This window comes from Capsicum annuum, chromosome 6 (genome assembly GCF_002878395.1).
Source record: "Capsicum annuum cultivar UCD-10X-F1 chromosome 6, UCD10Xv1.1, whole genome shotgun sequence".
Taxonomy (NCBI): domain Eukaryota; kingdom Viridiplantae; phylum Streptophyta; class Magnoliopsida; order Solanales; family Solanaceae; genus Capsicum; species Capsicum annuum.
In genome coordinates, this window is record NC_061116.1 from 64,157,802 (window position 1) to 64,168,456 (window position 10,655).

The window sequence follows — 10,655 nt, forward strand, 5'->3', positions numbered from 1 at the left end:
TATACAAAACATACTACAAACAAGTGAAATGATGACATAAGGATGACGGTGCAATGTCCACAACCAATCACAATGAGTATTTCCACAATCAATCCAATTGATATTTCCACAATCAACCACAATGTTACATTTTTACAACCACGTGAGCCAACATCCACTCATTATTTTCACTATCCATGAATTTCCACATATTCATATTCCCACAAAGTATTAATATATCACAGTACACCAAAGGTACCACAATAGGCATTTCTAATAATATAATATGATTATTCACATATATTAAGGGCTATCATACATATCACGTAATATCTCAAATTCAACAATTACAACACATATAGGCCCCAAAATGGGCACAACATATATAGCCATTATTCATGATTAGTTTCCACCCTAAAAATGCATTTTGGTATACAAATTAACTACTGAGCCCAGTCTGAAAAGTTAAGCAATAACCTACCTCAAATGCCAAAACTGGTCTGCTACACATCAAACTCACAACCTTAATTTCCACGAATGATCACAAAATCATCTAAAACCAAGAAATATAGAATCTACACATCAAAATAAAGCTAACAATACCCTTATTGCCTACTTTTATTTTGGGGTCAAATCAGACCCCCAAAATGAGTTTTCAATAAAGAAGGGCAAAATTGAAACTTTATTACAAAATATTTTCCTCATATTTTTAGAAATCTACAATTGAAAACCCAAGACCAATTAAGTCAAAAACGAGGTTCAAATCGAAGAAAAATCATTTATAAGCTTTACCTGGTAAAATCTTTGAATTATGTGTTAAAATCAAGAATCAAAGTTGTTTTAAAGGTTAAATTGATGAAAAGCTAATAATTATAAGATTAAAATGTTATTCAAATGAAAAGGAGTGAAATTAAAATTTAAAATTAAGTCCTAAGATTTTTGGGGTTTTAAAAAATTAATCGAGGAATTAGAGTAGAAAAGGATGAAATCTCACCTTAAATCCGTAATAGAATCAAGAAATAGATGTTAATCTATATTTATAACCTCCCACAAGGTTCACTTTCAATCTCTCACACTATATTAGGGTTTAACTCTCAAGAGACAAGGTGAAATAAAGGGCAAAATGAGAAAAAAAAAAAAAAAGGAAAAAAGTTGTTATATATTGCAGATTTTTCTACTATAGTACAGGTTTTTATAAGTTCAAACGGACTTTGACGGAGTGTCTGGAATTCGTTCAGAGTCTGATAAATGCAAACGAACTATGTAAACAGACTAAATTCAATGCTCCAAACTCAATGACAATATCAGTTTTTTGAAAAAACATCATTTTCATAGAGTTGACTACTAAAACCTAAAATTACAATTTTCTAAACTGAGGATAGAAATAAGATTTAAAAGCCATAAAACTCAACCAAACGTGTTATTACATCATTTTTAATAAATGTGGGTACCACACCCATATTTTAAATTTTCCAACTTTTTGACTAACAGGTCAAAATGAGTTTGGGTGCATCGAGACCCGAACCAAAGGTCTACCTAGCATAAAATCAATATTCTAGAGCTTTTGGCATAGTCCATATAGCCATCCATTGGGCGGATCCAAAGATAACCACACAAGTCCATAATAAGGCTCTCGAAGCCACCAAAAATCATAATATCACATAAATGGTACCAAAATGCATCAAAAACCATATCAATCACTCCCACACCCTAGAAATACCAAAATGTAACTGCAGGGTAGGGTAAGATAGTCAAATCATACAAAATCACAAATTTCGCATATTTTATCATAAAAAGATGGTCATTATACCATGCCCAATCATACTATTTTTACCCTAGTTGGTCCATAGAGCTTTATTTATGTGTGATAAGATTTTCCACTTGGATAAGGACTATCATCATTATGTGATTAGAGATACTCCTATTTTGGATGTGAGAGGTAGAGATTTTACCAAAGGTGCGAGGGGCAGATGTAGTAGAGCCCTTAATGGTGGTTGTGGGGACACTCAGCTAGTTAGTGGTTGTGTTCAGTGTTATGCTATATGCATTAGGCCATAGAAAAGGGCTTCTGATGCTGTGATCATAAGTCTCGTCCCCATTTGTTTCAATCTGCATTTGTGTTGTTTGATTTTGGACTAACTTTTTTCTATGTGTCTACATATTTTGATTTGGGTTTTGATTCTTTTAATAGGCCTTTTTCCATTCCTATTCATGTATCTACCTCCATAAGATATTCTTTAGTGGTGGATTAGGTGTACCGGTGACTTTCTATCTATAAAACTTGGGTAGATTTGCTTGTTTTAGATATGGCTGATTTCAATTTTATTTTGGGTATGGATTAGTTTGATCCTTATCATGTTGTTTTAGATTATTTTGCTAAGACCAAGACTTTAGCTTCGTTCGGCGTTCCAATGATAGCTTAGAAGGGTGTTACTCTTTATGTAGGTCCTAAGAGAATTATATCTTATGTTCAGGATCGTAGATTGGTTGAGTGGGAATGTCTATCTTTTTTGTCTCATATTTTAGATACTAGTATTATTTTACCTCCTTCCCTAGATTCTATTCGTGTTGTTCGTGGATCCATAGATGTGTTTCCGACGAATTTGCCTGGTATGCCTTCAAATCGTGATATTAATTTTTCCATTGATGCTGAGTCGGGCATCAAGCCTATTTTTGTTCCTTCTTATAGGATAGCCTCTGTCGTGTTAAAAGAGTTAAAGGATTAGTTACAAGAGTTATTGGATAAAAGATTTATCTGACCTAGTGTATCACCTTAGGGTGCGTTTGTCTTGTTTGTGAAGAAAAGGGATGGGTCTATGCATATGTGTATTGACTATCGATAGCTGAACAAGGTGACAGTTAAGAATAAGTATCCTCTTTCTTATATTGATGATTTATTTGACCAGCTTCAGGGTGTTGAGAATTTTTTAAAGATTGATTTAAGGTCTGGGTATCACCAGTTGAGGATTAGAGCTTCGAATTTTCCAAAGACAACTTTTCAGACTCGATATGATCATTATGAGTTCTTGGCCATGTCCTTCGTTATTGTATTTATAGATGATATTTTGGTTTATTCCAAGAGTGAGACTGAGAATAAGGATCATTTGTGGATTGTGCTTCAGAGATTGAGGGGTGAGAGGTTGTATGCCAAATTCTCCAAGAGTGAATTTTAATTGGAGTTTTTATCTTTCTTGGGTCATGTAGTGACTAAGGAAGGTGTTATGGTTAATTTAGCCAAGATTCCAGCGACTCATGATTGGGCTAGGCCTACTTTGCCTACCGAGATTTAGAGTTTTATTAGTTTGGTTGGTTATTATCGGTGTTTTATTGAGGGTTTCTCATCCATTGCAGCTCCGTTGACCAAGTTGACTTAGAATAAAATTTCTTTCTAGTGGTATAATTCTTGTGAGGAAAGTTTTTAAAAGCTCAAAGATTTGTTGAATTCAGCTACTATCTTGACCTTGCCCAAGAAGGGCATGGGTTTCAATGTCTTTTGTGATACTTTAGGTGTTCGGTTAGGTGTTGTGTTGATGTAGAAGGGTAAGGTAATTGACTATGCTTCTCGTCAGTTGAAGCCCCATGAGAGAAATTACCCTACCCATTATTTGGAGTTATGTGTGATTGTTTTTTCTTTGAAACTGTGGAGGCACTAATTATATGGAGCTTGTTGGGAGATTTTATCGGATCATCATAGCCTTTAGTACTTCTTCACCCAGCAAGATCTTAATATGAGGCAACGTCATTATCTTGAGTTACTTAAGGATTATGACTTAACTATTCTCTGTCATTCGGGCAAGGCTAATATGGTTGCAGATGCCTTAAGCTGGAAGTCAACTAGCATGGGTAGCTTGGCCCATCTTTTGACCCCAGAGAGTCCTTTGGCCTTGGAGGTTCGGTCCTGATACAAGACTAGTTACGAAAGACATCAAACACACACCAAAATCAGTCCACAAGTTTCAGAAACCAAGGACCCTTTTAAAGACCACTCTCGAATCCAAGAACACAACAAGAATGCAAGATAATTAGGTTTTTTAAAACTATTGCATCCAAAAACCCAAACTATGTTAACCACAATAAAAATGAAGAACAACAAGATTACAATAACAAGAAGTCACGGGTTACATTAATAATGACAAGAACCAACGATTACTATGAACAAAGATGATAGATAGAACAATGGTTGGTATAATCTTAAGAATCAAAGAGCATATTCCACTCTTGGACCCTTAAAACCACACTTAACAAAGACCTAACTCTTACACTTGACACAAGAGATGCATTCATCACCGAAGCACCAATGTATCAAGCAAATGCAACATACAAGTGATTCCACACTTGTATATAGCCCTAGTTACATTTGGATTCTCTCTCACTCTAAGAGATGGTTCTTTCTTTAACATTCAACAACTAAAGACTAAGAATCCTACAAGGTTCTATTTATATTACATTACCAAAATAAGAGACAAAAGACTACAAGACCCTTTAATGTAAAGGGCTTCAAAAGGTGCCCATACGTGTGTTTAGGGTGGCCTTGTGCACTCCAAGGCCTATCTTCACACTTTAAATTACACACACCCTCGGTTGCATTCAAAATACTCAAAAGTCATTCATGGTCATGATCACACTCGTATCAGGTCCTTTGCTAACCAGTTAGTTAGGCTTGATATTTTGACACCTGGGTATGTTTTGGCATTTGTGGAGGTTAGATCTTCTTTTATTGATAAAAATTAATCTCATCAGTTTGATGATGTAGGATTGATATAGATTCGAGATAAGGTGTTAAGTAGTGAAGCTAAGGAAGCCTCACTTGATTTCGATGGAGCTTTTGAGAACTGGAGGACAATTTTATGTGTCGAGAGTGGGTGAATGGACAAGATTGATTTTGGATAAAGACCATTCTTCTAGGTATTCCATCTATTTGGGAGTAACTAAGATGTGTAATAATTTGAGCAACACTACTCATAGGGTAGTATGTGGAAGGATGTAGCAGATTTTATAGCTCATTGCCTTTGTTGCCGGCAGGTGAAGGCCAAGCATTTGATACATGGTGGATTACTTCAAATATTATCCATTCTTAAGTGGAAGTGGGAATGAATCACTATGGATTTGATGACCGGGTTGCCTATTACTTCCCATAGATCTAATAGTATTTGAGTCATAGTAGATCGATTGACCAAGTCTGCACATTTCCTTCCGGTGCAGGCCTCCTTCAATATTGAGAGGCTAACCCATATCTATATTCTTAAGATTATGCAACTTTATGTTGTGTCGGTGTCTATCATATCAGAGCGAGGCTCTTGTTCATTTCTCACTTTTGGAAGACTTTCTAGGATGAATTGGGCACTCCGGTTTACTTATGGTCTGCGATCGCGAGTACTAGGTATAAATACCCATGTCTCATCCTTTTTCACCATTTTTGAGACTTGGATCTTAGGTTTTTATGGTTTTGATCTATTTTCTTTGCTTCTAAGCTTGGGTAAGATCCATTAGTTTTCAACTAATTTCTTCCACATTTGTCATTAGATTCTTGTTTTAATTCGAGTTTCAAAGTGAAAATTGGGAATTTTGGGCCCGAAGGCCAAAAATTGTATTTCACTAATTTAAACTCAATCTCACTCTTTTTCACTTGAATAATGTTTCTATTTCTATAATTACTAGTTTTTCCTAAATTTCATCTTCAAAACAACTTCAAATCTTGATGTAAGATGGATTTTGAAGATTTTTCTTGATAAGGTATAAAATAGTTTTTCTTCAATTTGGACCTTGTTTTTAACTTGATTTGACTTGATTTTTCAGTTGTAGGTTCCTAAAAGTATGGGGAACACATTTCTAAAATAAAGTTATGATTTTGCCCTTCTTTTTCAAAAACCCATTTTGGAGGTCTATTTTGATCCCGAACCAAAAATAGGCAATATAGGTGTCATTAGATTCCTTTTGATGAGTAAATTCTATATTTTGATGTTTTAGTTGATTTTGGGTCTGCTTGTGAGGTGTAAGTCCTTGGAATCAAAGTGTAGAGCACCGATTTCGGCATTCGAGGTAAGCATTCGAGATAGCTATGACTTCAACTCTTTCAGACTGGGCTAGGTAGTTAATTTGTACACAAAATACATGTTACGGGGATGGGAACTAATCATGAAATCATATATCTCAATATGTTGTGCCCGTGTGGGGGTCTATATGTGGTATAATTGTTAGTTTTGAGAGATTATGTGATATGTGTGATCATGTGGGGTCTTTTACGATGTTGATGGCCTTACATATATGTGAATAAATTGTGTCTTATTGGTGGAAAAGTTTGTTGTGCTACTATGTTTGTATTGTGGTGTATTCATACTTTATTGGCGTATGAAATATGTGGAAATTTATGGATGATTGGAAATAATGAGTGGATGTTAGCTCACGTAGTTATGGAAAGATATCATTATGGTTGGTTGTGGAAACACATTATGTGGTTGGTTGTGGAAATATTCATTGTGATTGATTATGATCATTATATCCTCATATCATATTCATTCAAGAAACATTGGTACTACCGTGATAACACTTGAGAAACAATGGCAACACCTTTTTAAAACCCTCTCTGGGGGATGTGCCAAGGAGGAGATATTGTACCAACTTATAAAACCCTCCCCAAGGGATATGCTGGGGGAGATATATGATATATGTATTATATACGAGTTGGAGAACCCCTCATGAGTCCTACATCGGGAAGATTTAGCTCCATAGATGATACAGAGACTATGTGACTATCTCAGAGATTGTGCATCATCATCATCATCATCTTCATCATTCTTATTGTGTTTATTTTATTATGTTTGTGATGTGATTGTACTTCTATTTTGGCTTATTACTTATCTAATTGTTCTATCTTCTTATACTTGCACTCAATGATCTTGTTTGTATATTGTCCTTCCTTATCCTACTTGTATGTGGTACATTATATACTGGTGGTCTTTTTTGGTATTTGTTGCAATATATATGATATATTAGAACTATAAGTACAAGCATCGTGGGCTATCGTTGTTGACATTTTTTATTGCAGGTGACATACCCTTAGTGTGTATTTTGTATTCCATATTTTCTACTTTTCTTTATCAACCTATGATATCTACTGAATACAAGTGGACCGTACTCACTCCTACTGTACCCTTCTAGTGAAGATTCAAGTTCAGCTATGCAATACATTGCTTGACTTGGGCAATTGTTGGAGATTTCAAGTTAGTAGATGATTTTCTGGTTTTCGAATGTCTTCTACTATCTTTCTCTATCATTGGACTATGTGTTTACTAGTTTTTAGAGACAAAGTTGTATCTATTGGAATTTTTTATGTATTTCATTTGGATTCGAGTAGTACTAGATACGTTCTTATGTTGTTGACATCAGGTTTTGGAAGTTATTGTTGTATTATTTATTATATTCTTTTCGTATTTATTACACTTATATGGTTTGGCTTTATTCTAGAAGCCTTACGTTGGGGATATTTCTGTTTCCCCTTTTGTGTAGCTGTTTAGATGATAGGCTTACTTGTCAAGGTATGCCATGATATGTGCCATCATGACCCTTAAATTTTGGGTTGTGACATTATTACCTTTAGTAGTTCAGTAACCAAGACCTAGATAGGCTTTTTGCTTCTTAGAAAGGGGGATAGAGTGCTATGTAAAGACTATAAAGTTATACCTAAAGAGAATCTTTTAACCCAACATAAGTTGTTGGTGATGGACTTGGATATCAAAAAGGATAGAAAGAAGAAGGATGTGGAGGATTATTGAACCCTTGGGGGTTGCACCAGACAGTGAGTGACCAGGTCCCTCAAAGTCAATCATAGGCAGAGTATAGTAAAGTACCCAGGAATTAAAAGACAGAGCAGGAAGAGTAAAAACATAAGATTTTTATGTGGAAACCCCCTTGCTCAAGGAAGGGAAAAACCACGACTTGCCCTCACAGTCACCTCAACATCTACTATAATCAAACTCTTGATTTCAACCTTCATTAAACCTAACTCTAGGTTTCTTTCACTTGTAATAACTCTACTACAAGATCATCTTGACAACTCTACTAAGGACCCTCTACACTGATTAGCTCTAATCAGTATCAAAACTTAGGAAACTCTACCTAAGAACTCTATACTCAAAGAGAGATTTTCATTAATCTTATAATACGAGTAATTCATTTAAGAATTAGAACTCACTCAAGAACAATATATATTTAAGCACACATAAATAACTAAGAACTTGAGCAGTGTTGAAAGGGGGGTTTTGTTGCCTCTCTTCACTCTTTGTATTTGCCAAAAATCATTTGATGAAGAAGCTTATTTTTTCTTTTATAGATGGGTGATAATTAGGGTTGAAATCTCATTAGACCAGGTGTCCTAATTGTTATAAGCAGCACCTGCAAGTTTCTTACACAAGAGGACAAAATTGTACAAACATGTGTGCCAGCTGTACTGTACCATGTACATCCAGGGACCTAGTCCATTGCAATTAGCTGCTCATCATCAAAACTAAATATAGAAAGGATCAACCAATATTAAGTGGGTTAGTTTGAATTTATCTAATGTCATGAAAATAGGAAAGAAGTTGATGCCCATGGGAGCTTGGGAAAGTAAAGGGAATATGGATAGTATAAGGAAGACGATAGCTAGTTGCATCAGGAAGATTACTAGAGATATGTTGGGTGTATCGGGAGGCTAATCTAACAAGTATCGGGGGACTGGTGGTGGAACAAAGAATTTAAAAGGAAGTTAGAGGCTAAGAAGGTGGTCTATTCTAAGTTAATTGTAAATAAGGATGACGAGAAGAAATGGACGAATAGAGAGGTGTATAATTTAGCTAGGAGAGAGGTTAAGTAAGTGATTACGATAGATAAGACAACGTCTTTTGAGATATTATATGTGGATTTAGAGGATCAAAATGGGGATAAGAGGTTGTATAGGCTTATCAAGGCCAGGGAGCGGAGGGAGCGTAACCTTGACCAAGTAAAGTACGTCAAGAGGGAGGATGGAAAAGTGTAAATTAAGGATGTCCTTTTTAGGAAGATGTGACAATCCTATTTTCATAGATTTTTGAATAATTATGGGTACAAAGATTTTGCGCTAGAGGAGTTGGAGAACTCGAGGGGTGTTGCAATTATAATTATTGTAGTCGTATTAAGGTGGAAGAGGTTAAGGGGTTATAGGGTCACTTGATAATTCATGGTGTGTGACTCGTAGGGTTACCAATGGAGGGACCTTAAGCTATTGCCTAAACTATAAGTCGTAGAGACAAGTCGTAGCCAGATGTCACGAGTCATAAGGTGACCCGTGATAACTGGGCATCTTTTTTTGCATTGTTACATGGGGGCATTCTTGTCAGTTTTCTCTTTCCCCACTTAAGATACACGTCCATAAAACACATTTAGGGAATTATTTTCATCCTTTATAAAATTAAAGAACTCTTTCTACTCTCTCAAATCACTAAGGCAAGAACAAGGTAGGGTTTCTCAAGGTTGAGCATCTAGGGGTCAATTTACAATTTCTTCTCCATAATTATGACACTTTCAGGCATGTTACTCTTTCCAAGTCTTAATTTATCAAAGGCGTGTGTTTATAATTATACCTATGAGATTAAATTTATGATTTTAGATGTGGGTTGAGGGTTATTGAACAGTATTGAATTGATTGCTTCTCCCATGGATTTTATAAATTATGTATGGTTTGAATTGATGGTTTTGAACATGTGGGGTGCATGGGCAAGGTGAATAATCTAGTAGGTCATGGTTTTTCCCAATTTTATGAGTATGGATAACTAAACCGATATAACCCCAACCCAATTTTCTTAAATTGTCTTTGAATCCAAGTATAGATGCACATTAAACTACTTTTGGAACCATTGCTTGATATAAAGAGGTTAATGAAATATAATTTTTTAAATTTAATGAACAAAGGGGGTCGTCGAATTCCCCCACATTGATTTAATCAAAAAAGGGGTTGTTTTCCCAAGTTAAGGGAATTGTAATGACATGATAATATTACCTTGCAAGTGTAGTTGGTATGACATACCAACAATGTATGCCTTAAGGTCTGATATGGTTAAATTGATGGGAATGTGTGAAAAATATTTTAACTAGGCTTAAAGAGAGTTGTGTAGCTAGGTCGTGAAGGTAGAGGTCCCAAAGGACCAATACTATAAATCATGTTTGTCGACATAAGGGTCTAAATGGCCTAGGGTTCGAGTCCCCTTGCTTATGACTGGGTGGTTTGATTCCCCCTTGTTAACTAATTGGGTATCCAGGTGTCCCTTGATATATGACCGGGTGGTATGAGTCCCCCATGGTACATATATGCATATGATTATTCTCTGGTTCGTAAGGCTACACGTACTGGGGCCCTTTCAATGGGAAGAGCTAAGACCATATAGCTTGTGGGTGTTTTTTTTATAACGATGGAGCTACAAAGTCCTGGCTAATATTTTAAAGTTCATGTTAAGCCTTGTTCCCTATCTTGGCATGTTTTATTTATGTCTATGTATATGTATATGATTATGTGCATTTGATTTGGATAATTTTAAACTATTGACCATGGCATTATTTTATCTTTTCCTTAAGTTACAAACTAGCACTCAACCTTCTAACCATCTCTAGATGTTGTATCCCTGCGCGATGCAGGAACTAGAGTCACTTTTACTTTTACTGTGCAA